Genomic DNA, 4,887 nt, shown 5'->3' with positions numbered 1-4,887 from the left:
TCACCTTAGATCTGATACCATATTAATTTTTTAGATTGTTCTATGTTGAACCAATTACTTTAGAAAAATTCAATACTTCAATTAGCAATCTTTCCAAATAAAATTAGTCTTTCCATTCATGAAAAATATTTGAAGATAAAACAATAAATGCAATGACAAAGGATACAATCAACACATCAACAAGAGACACCAGATTTGGTCAAAGACCAGGGAAAAACCCCACTGGGGGAAAACCCTTTGAAAAATATTCTTCTATTATATTGTCATAAAATGTTCAGAAAATAGTACAATGAGCCAAATACAATATCAAAACAACCCAACAATATCATAAATATGTCTCCAATATCAATCTATATGAGAGACAACTTTTCTGATATGCCGTCAACTTCAGTGTTTGATCAAATCTGAGTCAAACTTCTCGGTCGCATGGATGAGGAATTGCGCGTGCGACTGAAGGTTTCCAATCACTCCCTTGAGGTTGTGATTTTTGCGATTATGGTTGAATTTTCCTTTTGGCAATCCAACGACTGTAGCCCAAAACCCTAAAATAGATGCGAGCCTCAAACCTTGTAATATCAGACCTTTGTGAACCTTTGATGTCATCCCTGCCTTAGACCGGGTGAGCCAATCAATGAAGAGAAGAAGAAGATGCTTGGTGATGATGTCCAAATGAGATTGAGAACACTTGTATTTATAGGCTTCCATGGGTGTCAGTTTGCCATATGGTTGAACTTGTTCAAAGTGCATATTTGGGATTTCCTTCATAAGTACACTTTCCCTTATCAGATTTGAGTGATGTTTAGGTTGATTTTGGTCCTCTCGAAAATAGGAATTCAATTAAATCATCGTATCCATAAAATAGGCTATCCAAAGTGGAATTTTACCATAGTTTCATATTTTTAACTCAGGAGTAGGTCCGGAAGGGGGAATAACAGAAGGTGGAGGGATTCAGATTTGAAGAGTTGATGAAGTGGATGGAATGGTGATATGGTGGATCAAACTAGTGCTCAAAATTTAAAGTGTTCAATAGAGCTCGAAACTTGAATGACCGTATATATCTCAGAGATATGATCCAACGCAATTTGTTTCAGTCAAAACCGATATCGTATGCTCCCAATATCGTGTTCTGATCGAATTGGAAAACATGCAAATTTTTTGAAAAACATAAAGTTGACTGTACATTTTTGGGCCAGTGGTAGGTTGTTACATGGCCTCACCTGATTGGTCGAAAAAAAAAATTGATGTGAAAATTTTTTCCTAATGTTTCTAAGGTTCGATTTTTTGAATATTGTGGTTGACTAAGTATTTATTTGGCCAATTATGGAGGGCCACGTGGGGAAACCATTGGTGGCCACATGGCCTCTGGAGGATGCATTAAAATTTTAGCTAATGGTCAAATGGAGGATGCATTAAAATTTTAGCTAATGGTCGAAACCGCAACCTCAACCAACAACTCCAACGGTCTAACCAACTGCATTGTGATGTTACTTATTAAACTAAGGGTGCTAAACATTATTTAAAGTTTTTTAATGTGGGATTGGGTGGAGGGGGATGGGCTAAGCCCTAGCCCCTGGCAACCCCAGCACCAACAAGACCATAGGCGGGAGATCCAAGGGGATAGGCATTAGCCTAGCCTACGGACATAGCCCGAGAGTTAACTGTCAAAACTGACATTGAATCACAGCAGAACAGTTGGAGGGGGGCATCCCACAGGGGGCTAGCTCCAAGGCACATGGTCTCATATAACCACAGGCACGATGGAAAGAGAGAGGCTAGCCCCAGGTCATATGACCCTCCTGTGTAACCACAGGTTCAAAGAACCGGTGGGGGCCAGCCCATGGTCACAAGCGACCCATAAAATTAGGATCGCACACCCAGCTAGGTGCTAGACAACAACCCCAGAATATCGACCCCCTATGCAGTTGTATGGCCACCACATGACCACAAAATTCAGAACTGGTGGTTAATGGTGGAGTTAACCGTCCTACAATTTCACCCGCCGGTCAGGAATGTAGTCTAGGTTTTCTCACTTATTCTGCATTTGGGGTGCTCAAGCAAGGTTTAGACTGAATTAGAGGATGATTAGCTAGAGAATTTGGGAAAAAATTGAAACATACATAACTTACTCAATTTTTGGCCAAATGAGGTGCAGAAAGAACCAAAATAGGGGTTTTGACAGTGCTAAATCCATTGGAGACATCAATTCTATTGTTTGATATTTTTAAAGCATGTAAACACACTTTTGAGTATTTTTAATGAAAGAGGCCCTCCATTGGAAGTTGGACCAGGAGATGTAGCCCAGGAGAGGGGTGAGCTCCTTTTCATGCTTTGTGTTATGTGTTTCATATATGCGTATTTTGTCTCTATTTGGCTATAAATTATGGTTAAAATTTACTTGTTTATGTGCTTAGTAAGTGTATCCTCTACCCAAAAGACATCTAAATTTAATTTGCAAATTGTTAAAAATAATCAAGTTTACACATACAGATCATTTTGGTATCAAACCAACAGGTTATTGTGAAGTTTTGATTTGTTTCAAGTGTGTTTCTGATGCTTAAAAGGTTGAAGCTCAAAAGGGAAGGAGAACTTGTGGAGCCAAGATCTCAAATTGTTTCAAGGAGAACAAGCACACCTCAAGCTTTAATATTCATGGCACATGAAGAAGGTCCTGAAGGGATGTCTAAAGATGAGAAAACATTCAGAAAAGCATTCTTTGAGATGTCTGAGATGGTTAAGGTTTTGTACGAGGAGAGGAATTACAGACTATATGGAGAGAGCCAAAGCCTCCAGAAGGGGATGGAGGAAAAAGAGATAAGCCTCCAAAAGGGAATGGAGGGAATGGTGAAAAACCACCACCCTCACCTCCATCCTCGTCCTCATCTTCATCCTCATATTCAACTTCTTCTACCCTCTCACAGAAACCTCCAAATTCCCCAAGTGGTCCTGGTAAAAATCCTTTTCTTAAACTTGATATTAAGTTTAAATTGCCTATGTACACTGGAGAGGTAAATGTAGAGAGATTGGATAATTGGGTTTATCACATTGAATTGAATTACAAGATACAAATAATCAAAGATGATGAAATCAAGATTCAGCTTGCTTCTCTTAGATTGGAAGGTGCAACACTAATTTGGTGGGAAGCGAAAACTCAAGAGGACATGAAGAAACATGGTAAGGTTTCACCCTCTTGGAAATATTTTTTTTTTTGCAATAAGAAGGTAGTTTTATCCATTATAATACATGCAGAAAGCTATTATGGATTGGAAAAACTTTAGACAAGCTAAGGGGAAAATTGTTCAAAGCTATACTAAAAAATTTATATAAAGGGCTTTGATTTTGGGCATATATTTTTATTCACAAGATACTTTGCTCAAATAAATTATATGATTGCATAATTACTTTACACATAGCATTCTCATGTTTAACCCTACAAAAATAGATGAATTTTGTGTAGACGAAACTCATTTAGAGGCAAGAGGGTAAAATGTTTCTGAAGAAACTAGTGAGAGTTCCTTTGAGTCTAGAGAAAAAGGAAAGGGTATTTTTAAAGGAAAAGGAAAGAATAATGCTACGATTAAGAAATAAGGAGAAAAGATCACATGTAAACATTTTTCCTAAGAGGGCAATGATGAAGATCATTGCTGGAAACTTCATCCAGAGATGAGATCCAAAAAGTTTAAAAACAAGGAGAAAGAGAAGATAACTGCAACTACACAAAATGATTTAGGTTATTATTATGGAGATGAAATAAAGATCATAGCCATGGGTTTGGAATGTAAGGACATTGCAAGTACTATTTCTGCAAATTGTCTCAATGAAACTCAAGATGAAAAAACAAGAATAGAGCTTTTCCATATTAGAGTAATTTCAAAACATACCAAGATAAATACACTATTTGATAGTGGTTCACAATAAAAACTTATCTCAGAAGACATTGTAAAGAAGTTGAATTTAGAAACCTCATCCTAAACCATATCCTTTAGGTTGGGTATGTGAGAATGCAAAATTGCAGGTGACAAAGAAATGCATACTTAGATTTGCAATCACTGCAAACTTTCTTTATGAGGTTGAACTTGATGTAGTTTTGCTTGATATATGTGGTATTGTTTTGGGAAGTCCATATCTTTGTGATAGGAGAGCTATTTTTCATCACCATGGGAACATATATCATTTGTTTAAGAATGTGATTGAGTACATTGTTAGAGCACACAAAAAGAGGTTGAATACATCTCTTGTAAATGCGGTACAAATGAAGAGAATTGTTAATTCTAGTAAAAACTTTGCATTGTTAATGATCAAACATGAATATTTTGAGGAATCTAAAGCCTTTCAAAGATATGAATGAAGTTTGAAATCTGATGTTATTAAGGTTTCTAATTCATGTGATAAGATATTTAGGATTCTAACATGTAGCCTCCTAAAAGAGGTAAACAAAATGAAGTAAATTTGTAGTAGGATGCATCATTGTTAAACATTGGTGTGAACAAGATGCCAGTGTTAAAGCATGCAGAGGTCAAAAGACAAATGAAAAGGATATTTGAAAAAGAGGACATTGGTCCCAAAACATCTTCTTGTGGGTTTCATAATGTTTTGGCTTTTAGGAAGGATGGTGCATAGTGATGGCAATCACATTTGGTAAACAGTTGAGTCAACTATAAGGCTAGACATGCTAAGCATTGTCATGACGACAATGTTCAAGGTGAAAGGAACTTCAAATTGTTTAAGTTTCCACTGATTGAAGACCGAGGAGGGAATGTTCAGATTCCTTCAAGGGTAGTTTTATGTCATGCATATCTTGGAAAATTGAAGCAAGAGTTCATCTTTGATAGAAAGTCTAGGACTCCAAAATCAAGGGAAGCGATGTACTTTCATGAAAATCTCAATGCG

The sequence above is a fragment of the Pinus tabuliformis genome, chromosome 1_2 (assembly GCF_031772625.1).
Source record: "Pinus tabuliformis cultivar Carrire ecotype Pingquan chromosome 1_2, CPIR1, whole genome shotgun sequence".
NCBI classification, from domain to species: Eukaryota; Viridiplantae; Streptophyta; class Pinopsida; order Pinales; family Pinaceae; genus Pinus; species Pinus tabuliformis.
Note: the sequence above shows the minus strand (reverse complement) of the source record.